The sequence below is a fragment of the Calonectris borealis genome, chromosome 30 (assembly GCF_964195595.1).
Source record: "Calonectris borealis chromosome 30, bCalBor7.hap1.2, whole genome shotgun sequence".
NCBI lineage: Eukaryota > Metazoa > Chordata > Aves > Procellariiformes > Procellariidae > Calonectris > Calonectris borealis.
Genome location: NC_134341.1, coordinates 1,274,059 through 1,284,045, shown reverse-complemented (window position 1 = coordinate 1,284,045; position 9,987 = coordinate 1,274,059). Strand labels below are relative to the sequence as shown.

General features: G+C 45.8%; 1 long non-coding RNA gene across 1 annotated transcript in view; it reads left to right on the top strand.

The window, feature by feature from the left end:
* The window catches only part of LOC142073660 (uncharacterized), a 38,176-nt gene extending 29,771 nt beyond the window's left edge, over nt 1-8,405 (top strand). The window contains exon 4 of the long non-coding RNA XR_012670445.1: nt 8,080-8,405. This is a non-coding gene — a long non-coding RNA (uncharacterized LOC142073660). The remainder of the gene's footprint in view (nt 1-8,079) is intronic.
* The last annotated feature ends 1,582 nt before the right edge of the window (nt 8,406-9,987 follow it).

Genomic DNA, 9,987 nt, shown 5'->3' with positions numbered 1-9,987 from the left:
ATGCAGGTGTGTCCTGGCAGTTGGTATGTACAGCCCCGAGCGCAAGCGTGGGTTGGGGGCCCACAGGCTCCTCTCGAGTCTGGTGAGGCGAGGGTGGAATGAAGGGCCTCGGAGCCATGGCTTGTCATCTCTTCCAGAAACGACCCTGCGTGCCGTGATTCACTGGTGTCTGGAAGGTGCTAGGTTGTAGAAAGGGCTGTGGTCCGAGGGGAAGGAGTGCCTGTGCTAGGCGTTGGGGTCCCTCGCAGACGCGGTTTGTTTGAAAACAAGAAAAAGGGTTTTCAGTAGCCAAACGAGATAACCTGCATTCCTGAGATACTGGAAGGTTTCTGTATCTTCATTAGCATGACACGAGTGCTCGCTCTCCAACCAGCACAGCGGCTCCTGAAGATGTTTATCTGAACAATGTACTTTCAGGAACAGCTTTAGGTGTTTCTTTCTTTTTCTCTCCATGTTATTCTTCATAATGTGTAAAGTACCAAATTCCTGAGTTGAAAAAAAAAATAATTGCATGTAATCAGTGCTATAGCTCAGTCTCCTCACTGCTGCTGTTAATCAGGCCAAGAGTTTAACACGGCCTTTGTCATACACACAGCTCGCTTCTACTTCAAGCTGTCCCAAATTCCCAGCCTTCTTGTTCTGTGCTTGCGGAGCAGCTCGTGAGCCTCCACCAGATCCCCTGACCATGAAGACAGGAAGTTAAAATTAATATGCTGGTATTACTTTTAGGGTAATCTCAGCATTGACATGTGAAATTTACTCATTCCAGTAAAAAGCCTGAATTATGGCCCAGAAAACACATACACTTCATAAATTACAGGTTTCATAGCTTAAACAAACAGCGTAGTGAGCTGTGTACTAGAGGATTGGAGGTATGTCCAGGTGGAGCAGATGTGACACTCTTATTAGAGCATGTCACATAAACTTGTATGTGCTGTTATTAAATGCATGACTTGTACAGGAAATTGCATGTTTATCTAGGTTATGTGAGCAGGACATTTCAAGCTTGATTCAGTTGCCTAAGCAGAGGTATCTGCTGCCATTTCAGACACCCGCGACTGCCTGAGACATCAGCACAGGGCTGGCCAGTACAACACAGGACCACTACAGGCTTGCACCCCTCTGGACTGGCTTCCCCCCTTTTTCTGGAGATGGGAACATCATGGGGCATCTCAAATGACACCAGATGCCAATGTTGAGGCAGTTTTAGCAACCCATTCCCACTTTAGCAATGTGCAGCCTCATCCGTAGTAATACTGTAGTGATTTGTTTTGACCAAGGGTTATGCAGAAAATATTATTATTTCAATAGATTTAACAAAGATTTTCAAAGTGAGAAGTCATCATCCTTCTCTATCAATACATACTTACAGAAGTGATCATTTTAAGAGTTACATACTCTTGGATGTATGTAACTACTACTTAGATGGAGTAATTCTTTGGAAATGTTTGGAATACAAAATATATTGCAGTAGTGCCTGTAAGTTTAATTATCCAAGTATCAAGGATAAAATGATGCATCTCGCTACTTACATACATTACAGCAGCTCACAGATCGCTAATCAAAATCAGTGATGAATAATAACATAGGAAAAAAGTCAAACTGTGCATCAAAGATAGCCTAAGCCTCAGCTTCAGTGCTTATGCCACACGTCCAGCTTCCTCTCCCCAGCAGTGTCTGGCTCTGCTGGTTTCAGGAGAGCTCCATGTGCAAAGGGATCCGCCTGCAGGATTAGCGTCTAAATAAGGCCACGCTGTAACGTGAGGCATCGCTCACAACAGCAAGGATGGGCTGAGAGGCAGATGAGAGTAGCAGTTAGAAGATACCATGATGCCTTAATTGTGTAAAGTTTTCAGGATTTAATTTAGAATGTTAAAAACATCTTCCGGGGTCAGACCAATGACACCTCTAGCCCAGTAGCCTGTCTCCAGTGGTGGCAACCGGAGATGCTGTTTGGGCAAGTGGGTGAGCCAGGATGCTTGCTGCTGTCCATTTCCCTCTCCAGCATCCTGAATATATTAGAGATGTTAAAGGGTGCGTCCTTGCCCTTTTAGCAGCCATTTAGAGACCTGTTGCTTATGAATTTATGTAATCCCTTTTAAACTTGTTGATATTGTCTCCATAGTCTTCTGTGACAGCAGGTTCCAGACTTGTGTCAAAAAATACCTTCTTCTGTTTTAAACTAATCTTGTTGTTTCAAAGTGTGCCTCGTTGTTCTTCTGTAGCAGGATTCATTGACTATCAAGTCTGCATTCACTTCTACCGCCTTCGTGATTTTATAAACCTCAATATCATCCTTTTCAGTTGCCTTCCCTCTTAATTGAAGTATCCCAGCCTTCTTGGTTGCTCCTTATTAAGGCAACTCATCCCTCCCCTCCTCTGGACCCTCAGTAACGCCCATCACATTCTTCTTGAGGCCAGAACCACACTCCAGATGCGAGTGCACCGAGGATTTGGCCTCACCTCAGTGTCCTTCCGGAAAGCAGCTGATGTTCAGCTGGCTTTTTTGGCTGCTGTTGTACCTGGAGCCAGTGGCTTCAGAGAACTGTCAATGACAACGCCGCGATCTCTCTCCTGAGTTGCAGCTGACAGCTCTGAGCTCAGCATTAATTTAAAATGTGTTTTCTGGTGTTTTGGTGGTTTGGTAAGGGGTTGTTGTGAATTGCAGGTATAAAGGGTGATGAGTCAATAAGATATGAACAACTTGTTCCGGGAAAATAATCTCAGGTATAATTATTAACACGTTTATGGTGCTTGTTTCTTTCAAGGGATGGCATCTTTCCTAGTGTTACTCTTAGAGCAGTAGAATGCAACTCTGCTAGTAGATTTATACCAGAGATGAGAATCCAACGAAATATTTTCTGTCTTCTCAGTCTTCCCTTTTTGATACTTCATCTAAGTGTCTAGCTTTTGGTGTAGCAGCACTTCCTGAGGGAGTCTGTGTTCTCTGACTGATTCTCTGATGTTGGTGCTGCCAAACCTGCTACAGAAGAGGCTCAGCACTAGCAGACAGGGTAAGGCAGCTGCTGAAGAAACGCTCGGTGGTATGGACAATGCTCAGACACCCACATGGCTTTTTTTTGTTTTTGAGATCTCCACCCAACCAGTGAACTTCATGTGACCCTTTCCACAGTACTACTGGTTTGTTTAATCAGTGATTAAACTGGAATTTTACTTCCACTTCCAAACATACTCTGTCAGTCCTTATATTCCCTTTTTGTTTTTTAATAAAGCCAAGGCAATAGGAAAATACAACAATCATTGAAGTACCGTGGCATAACTTTACTAAGGAGGCATCACACATCTGTATTAGATGTGGTGACTTTAGGGCTGTAGAGTAGCATCTTTAAGCCCTATGGAAAGCCAATGTTCCAGAAAGTGAGAAGATATGACCGAGTATCTCTTAAATCTAAGTTACTGTACAAGTGCCCCTGTCAGGTGCTGGAGCCATTTCTAAGCTCCCATTCAGGCAGGCAGTTTAGTTCTCCAGGATTGCTTCTTCCAATAGCATGTGTGTCACCTTGATCAAGAACAACAAACCTTAACTCTGTCAGTGAAGTACAATAAAAAAATGTGTGATGGTATCCTACAAGATCAGCACTGTTTTTTCCCATGTTGTGTTTCTTTTAAAAAATATTTCTTGTTTTCTGACCATCAGTGAATCCAGAGTTGAATACCCCATAATGATTCCCTGAGCTCTTTCCTGAGTGTGAATAGCTAACTTAGACCCCATTGTTGTCTAATTATAGTTAGACTTGCTTTGCCCCCCCATCTTCGTATTTGTTAGCATTTTGTTTTGCCAGCAGTTTGTATGCCCACGTACTTGGTATCGTGAGATCCTTCCCTGGCTCTTTCCAGTCAGTTTGGATATCTTGAATAATTTTGTATCATCGGTAAACTTTGACACTTCATTGTTTATCTCTTTTTTTCAGGTCATTGATGACTATATTGTACAATTAAGGTCTCGGCACAGAAGCATGCTTTATTATAGCCCTACACATTGGAGACTTTAAAGCAAAAGCTGCTATTACTTCATGATGAAAGAATCCCAACCTCCCTCCAGTACAGCAACACCATTTCCAAGCAGTACCGACAGGACAGCCTCATCTCTCCCCTCTTTTTGTCTGCAGGTAACTTTAACCACGTGTTCTTTCATTCTCGGACACTCAGAGTTGCTTCTTTTTCTTGAATTACAGAATTCATTCTCACTCAGCCCTCTCGGGGACTGAGAAAGATACTGGATCTACCTGATGAACACAGATATGGATTTCTTCCCTTTTGTACGCATTTCAGGTTATTGCAAAGGCAACAAATAGAAGGGATGAATGGATTCCCTGCAGGATGTATGTTCTCTGCGGGACAAAGCCAGATCTGCTGAATAGAGCCCTTTCCTGGCAGCTCATGGCTGTACTTGGCATCAGCGTTTGGCGCTCTAGCCTGTGGAGCATGTAAACCTGGGTTCCCATCCGAGAGGCTCCATTAAGCAGTCCTCTAACAAGTGAGTATTTCATAGCCACTGATCTAGTGATTTGTTTTTGGATCTTCCTAATTAGCACTCATTAGGTGACTCTTGCATTAATAGAAGTTCAGGAAGCGCCATCCCCATTTTACAATGGCCAAAGTGAGGAACAGGAATCTGAAATGGCTGTTGAGTAACCAGTACCAGAGCGGGGATTAAAGTCTAGAGTCCTAGCCCAACCTTTTAGGCATTTTATGCTCTTTCTTACTGAGGCTGTCACGTAAAGATTTAAATGCCCTTGGGAAGAAAAATGAGAGATGGAGAAAGAGAGGAGAGCGAAAAGGCAGGCGGCTCTGCAGTGCTCCCAAACAACTTATGAGCTTTTTCTTATTTATGGTGTCCTATCTTCCTGAGTTGGTGTTCTCAGCGAAGTGCAGGGCTGGGGAGATGAACTGATTAATGCCATTGGTTTTATCCACCTCTCTCCTGGAGCTCATCAGATGTTGTGAGGCCCTTGGGACTTAATTGCCTTTTGAAAGGCACAGTTGCTGACCTGACCGCTGAGATACTGTCACCAGCACAGCTCCTGGTGAAGCAAAACGTCTCCTGCCAGAAGCCGATGAGTCTCAGATGCCTTTTGCTAAATAGGGGACTTTTGTTGGAGTTAAACATTAACATCCTGCACAGCTCCCATCTGTTCAAGGTTCAAGAGGGAAGCCATGCTGAGTCAGCCTGGCAGCTGTATCTCCCGCTCCAGCTCTGTCCTCCTTCTGCATGATTCACTCGCTCCTCCTCTCTGCCGGGAAGTCTTAGTCCTGGACAAAACAACACGGAGGCAGAGGGATACATCAGCTATCTTGCACCACATCATTGGAGATCAGCTCCTGATAACTTGATACCCTGGTGGGTTTCCTGGCTGGCCTACAAGTAATCTTGGTGTAAGAAGAAGGGAAACTCATGGGTACCAAAAGACCCCCCTGAGCTGCAGAAGAATTTCCTTCAGCTGTTAGCAACGCTATGCTCATGCCACAGAGCAGGGCCGTGCTCCTTCCAGGCAGCGCTGTGCAATGGGCTGTGAATTCATAGGGCAGCTTGCTGTTCCCTGCGTGGATTGCTTTTATATGAGCACTTCAAATAAAAAGGTAAATCCTTTTAACTGTGGCAGTTTCAAGAGAGTGGTCCGGTAGCAGGGAAGGAGGGTAGGCGGATGAGAAGAGCTGTTTTATTTAATATTATTATTGCCACAGTATACACACTCCAGCACTGCCAAGTCTTTGGGCGTAGCCAGAGTCTGACATGGGAAATTGATTGTTCAGTGCTGTTGCCTGGCTGCCTCTTGGAGCTGGAGCTCTGTGCTGTGTGCCTCACGCTGAAGTATCTTGGAATAAGACCCAGCAATTGCTGCTCATCAGCTCAGAGGCTGCCCGAGGCACCTATCCCATGCTGGTGAGAGTTTTGCCTGGAAAGCAAATCGTTTACTTCAGCATCGATGGAAGTTTGTGAAAATGCAACTGCACAATCTTTGCTGAGCTCAGACCTAGAAACAGAGCCAAAAGTCTCGCTGGCTTTGGATAAAACTTCGCTGTGGTTATAGGCGTCATGGGATCATGTGATGGCGCAGCGTTCTTGCTTTAGGCCTCTTCTCCTGCACAATAACACATTTAGAGTTCAAAACATCGTCTCCTTGCTAGGGTTGTCATTTATTGATACCAGAATTATCGGTCAAGAGTTGTTGAGAAAACTCCTCTGCTTTTGTTCCTGATTCTCCCAGGCTTCTTCCCAGCATGCCAGCCCATCCACAAAGCCTTCAGCATCCTCAGCTAAGGGATTTCTAAATAGGCACAGCTTCTCCCTCCAGCACAAAGGCACTCTCTTTCCTACTCAGGACAGCATGCCACGTCTATCTGTTCCTCAAGTGCTTGGGTTCTCAGTCCAGTGAGTTAAGGGGGAAATCAGGTCTAAGCTGGACTCTGAGCCCCTTTGAGACATGTTGACAGAGAAATGTATGCCTTGAAACAACTTGAAAAGAACTCCAGGGAGGGAGAAGAGCAGGAGAGTGTCAGTTGTGAGCTGCCACCCTCTCCCGAGATCTCTCCTCCTGCAAAGAGCACGGCCCTGGTTCTTCTGTGACCTCCTTCTTCCTGCAGGGTAATGCAGGGTAATGGCAGGGAGAGAGTCAGCTGCTCTGCCACAGGGTTAGTCCTCCAGATAGATGAAAGGAAAGTGGTTTGGTGTCCAAATGAATGTCATGGCTTTAAAGAAGGATTAAAGCCAGATGTTTCCAACAGGCCTGCTGAGGCCAGCCTTTTCTGACATATTTACCAAGCCACCAAGGAAGCCCAGCCAGTGTCTGCAGAGCTCCATGTTGGGAACACCCTGTAATCCCAAAGGCTCGACTGCAGTTGCTGGAGGCACCCTGGCTGTCTGGAAGGATGGCACACAAGAGCTGAGGCAGAGATAGTGCTGCCAGCTCAATATTTATTCAGTGTTTAAAAATATTTATTCCTTGCTGATAATGGTGATGATAGCAAGGGTATAGTAACCAGACCAGATTTAGTACCTTTGGACAAAACACCGGGGCCAAAAGGTGGTCTAGCTGTGCTGGCATCAGCTCTAATTTCAGCTGGGGCTTGCAGGCACAAGGCAGCGTATCATGGTTAAGAGAGTCCAGAACATCATCCCTGTCCCAGGGACTGACCTCAGACCTCCTCGGACAGGCTGATGTTCAGGCTAACAGACAGGTAAAGCTTTTGCTGTGCAGGGACTTCATCAGAACCAGGGAGAATGCATTTTATTCTTGCATCACACACGTGGTGTTTGTATGCAGCTGTGACTGAAGCTAAGGACCATTCCAGTGTGGGTAGAACAGAGGTGAAATACTAGGAAAAGGGAAACTGAATCCTTGCCTCAGCGCAATGAGGGAGAGAGCAGCATTTCCCACTTTGCTAGGGAGTAACCAAAACCTCAGGACTGCTGGGTGTGCGGTTCCAGCTCACACCCAGAAGTAATTAATCTTTTTGCCAGAATAGCTGCTCCAGGCTTCTGACTACAATAGGTATTGCTCTTTTGCATTCATCAGTCTGCCTAGTGGTTATAACATTCAACTTCTGGCCTCCTAAGGACAAATTCCTGATGCTGTGCCCTCAGTGCTACCTCGAGGTGGAGTTTCCTCTTGCGAAACCAGCGGGTGCTGAAAATGTCCTGTTGGCTCTGATGACTGGGAAAGGCTTTGCTCGCTGTTTCAGATGTACGTGTCACAGTCCTCATCTTCCTCCCGCCCTATCCTGACTGCTGGGATGCTTACTGCTCTAGAATAGCAGGTAAGATGCCCTTGAGATCCAGTGTGCCACTGGATCTCTGTCTTCTGCTGGGCAATAAATGAGATATTGAGAAGGTGCACCCGAAGCAAGCAGAAATAAATAGAGCAGAGGAAAGTTAGGTGGCAGGAAATCCCAGTTTTTACTGGCACCCGCTCATATCAGATAATTTGACCTATAACAAAAAATAAATCCCTCTGTAGTCCAATTCCACAAAGCTGCGCAAATGACTGCCGTAAAAAAAAAAAGGGGGCTTTCTGCCATGCCCTTCATTTGTTCTCACAATACGACATCTCATTTCAGTGTGTGCATCAATTCATTCTGCTCTGTAACATCGTGGACAGAAGGCACAATTGTTTCTGATGTGATTCCAAAACCAACTGTCGAGAGAAGGCCTTTGGGAGAAGAGCAGTGAGCCAGACAGCAGGCTCCCTGGCAGCGCTGGATGGAGTTCAAGGAAAATTGTTTGCCTCACCACCCTCCTGTAAGCTAACAGTAGATGGTGACTAACAGGAAAGAAACTTCCCCGTGGTGTAAACACAAAAATGTTTGTATTTGCCTTCCAGATAGGTATTAACGTTATCTGATTATAATGTGTTCTGTTTCTTGAATTGTGTCGCTCCTGCATCGCTCCCTTAGAAGACAGAGAATTATTGTTACGAAGCATGAATTATTTACTAGCTCTATAGACTGGGCCTGTTTTCCCACCCCATCTGCACTTAAAGCCAATGAGGTTGTAAGTGTGTAAGGACTCTGCCAAAATGGGAAGTGTCTTGACTGACGTCCGTGGCACTGACCACTTTACCAGCCGGGCATTTCAATTAAATGGGGAGATCTTGCGGGAGTGGGGCAGAACCAGCTTCAGGAAAATGATCTAATTTGAGCATTAGCGGTAATTTACATCCCGTCAAGGCCTGGTTTCAGAATCCCGAGTTGCTGTAGGATGTCCAGGTACTCGGCAGGTTTGAAGATGAGGCTCAGAAGTATTTTGTGCTGCGATTTCTCTATTGCTTTGATATCTCAGTTTAAAGCAATGAGCATACTAAGAATTAATGAGCAGATTTGGAGATAAAGAGGTCTGTAAAACAGGGATAATACTTAACTGCTTCACAGGGGGCATAAGGATTAATGAGTTAATGTTTGCAAAGTGCTTTGAAAAGTGCTAAGTCTGATTACATCTGGTGGGTGAAGTAGATGAGAGTGAAGAAGAGATTCTCAATTCCATACTGTAACTACCAGAAACGAGGTCTCGCTAAATGTCATCATAAGATGATGATCTGAAGATGGTTTGCTCTCATGCTGTCCCTGGTGGTTTGTAGTCGGAGAGTCCCTGGCAGAAGATGGGTTTCCAGAACGGATTCCACAGTCTGTAAATAGTCACCTCTCATTTATTCTGCTCAAAGTTACTTATTCGGTTTCTACTACTTTAGTTTGCTTTTCTTTCATTCGTGTGTGTCTCGGAGATGCTGGTCAGTGAAAAGCCCACAGAACCTGCCAGCTGGACCATCAATTTGCAGGGCAGCTTGTGCTACCATTTCTAACCTCTTCAGCGGACCCTGATTATTTCGCTGGTTCTAACTTAAACCCCCGACTTGCTAGACCGTAATTGCAGATAATAGCGTTAAGCGGGGTCTGGGTTCCCTTGCAGGGCAAGCGGCAGAGTGAGCCATGGCAACATCCTACTGACAAGGACCCCGCGGGCTGAAAACTGTGTCCTTCACCCGAACCAAACCCACTGCAGAGCGTATTAATTCTCTGATAGAAGACTACTTGATCACCTAAGATCCCCAAAACAACCCTTGTTCCCCTAAATTGGCTGTAATAAGTTTTGTGGATCTCTCCCTGTCGCTCTGAAGCGAAATGGTTTCAAAGTGTTTTTTCCTTGCAGGAATCCCCTCTGTGGCATCGCTCTCTGCTGCTACCCGCTGTGGCTCTGCGTAACGCCAGCGAGCCGAGGCGCAGGCGAGCAGGACTCTTCGGGAGGTGAGACCTGGCCCTTCCTCTGTCAGCCCTCTCCTCTCATCTCGGGTGTGTCACCTCTGCAACGCGAATATGAAACGTGCAACGCACAGATTGAACGATTCGGGCTCCAGTGGGCTCAGCTGAGTCTGTCCCAGCGAGATGAACTGGTATTACGGCCTCGCCTTACAAAGACACTGCAGTGGATTTCTGCCCTTTCTATATTGGCGCTGTCTGGAGGAAATCCGGCGT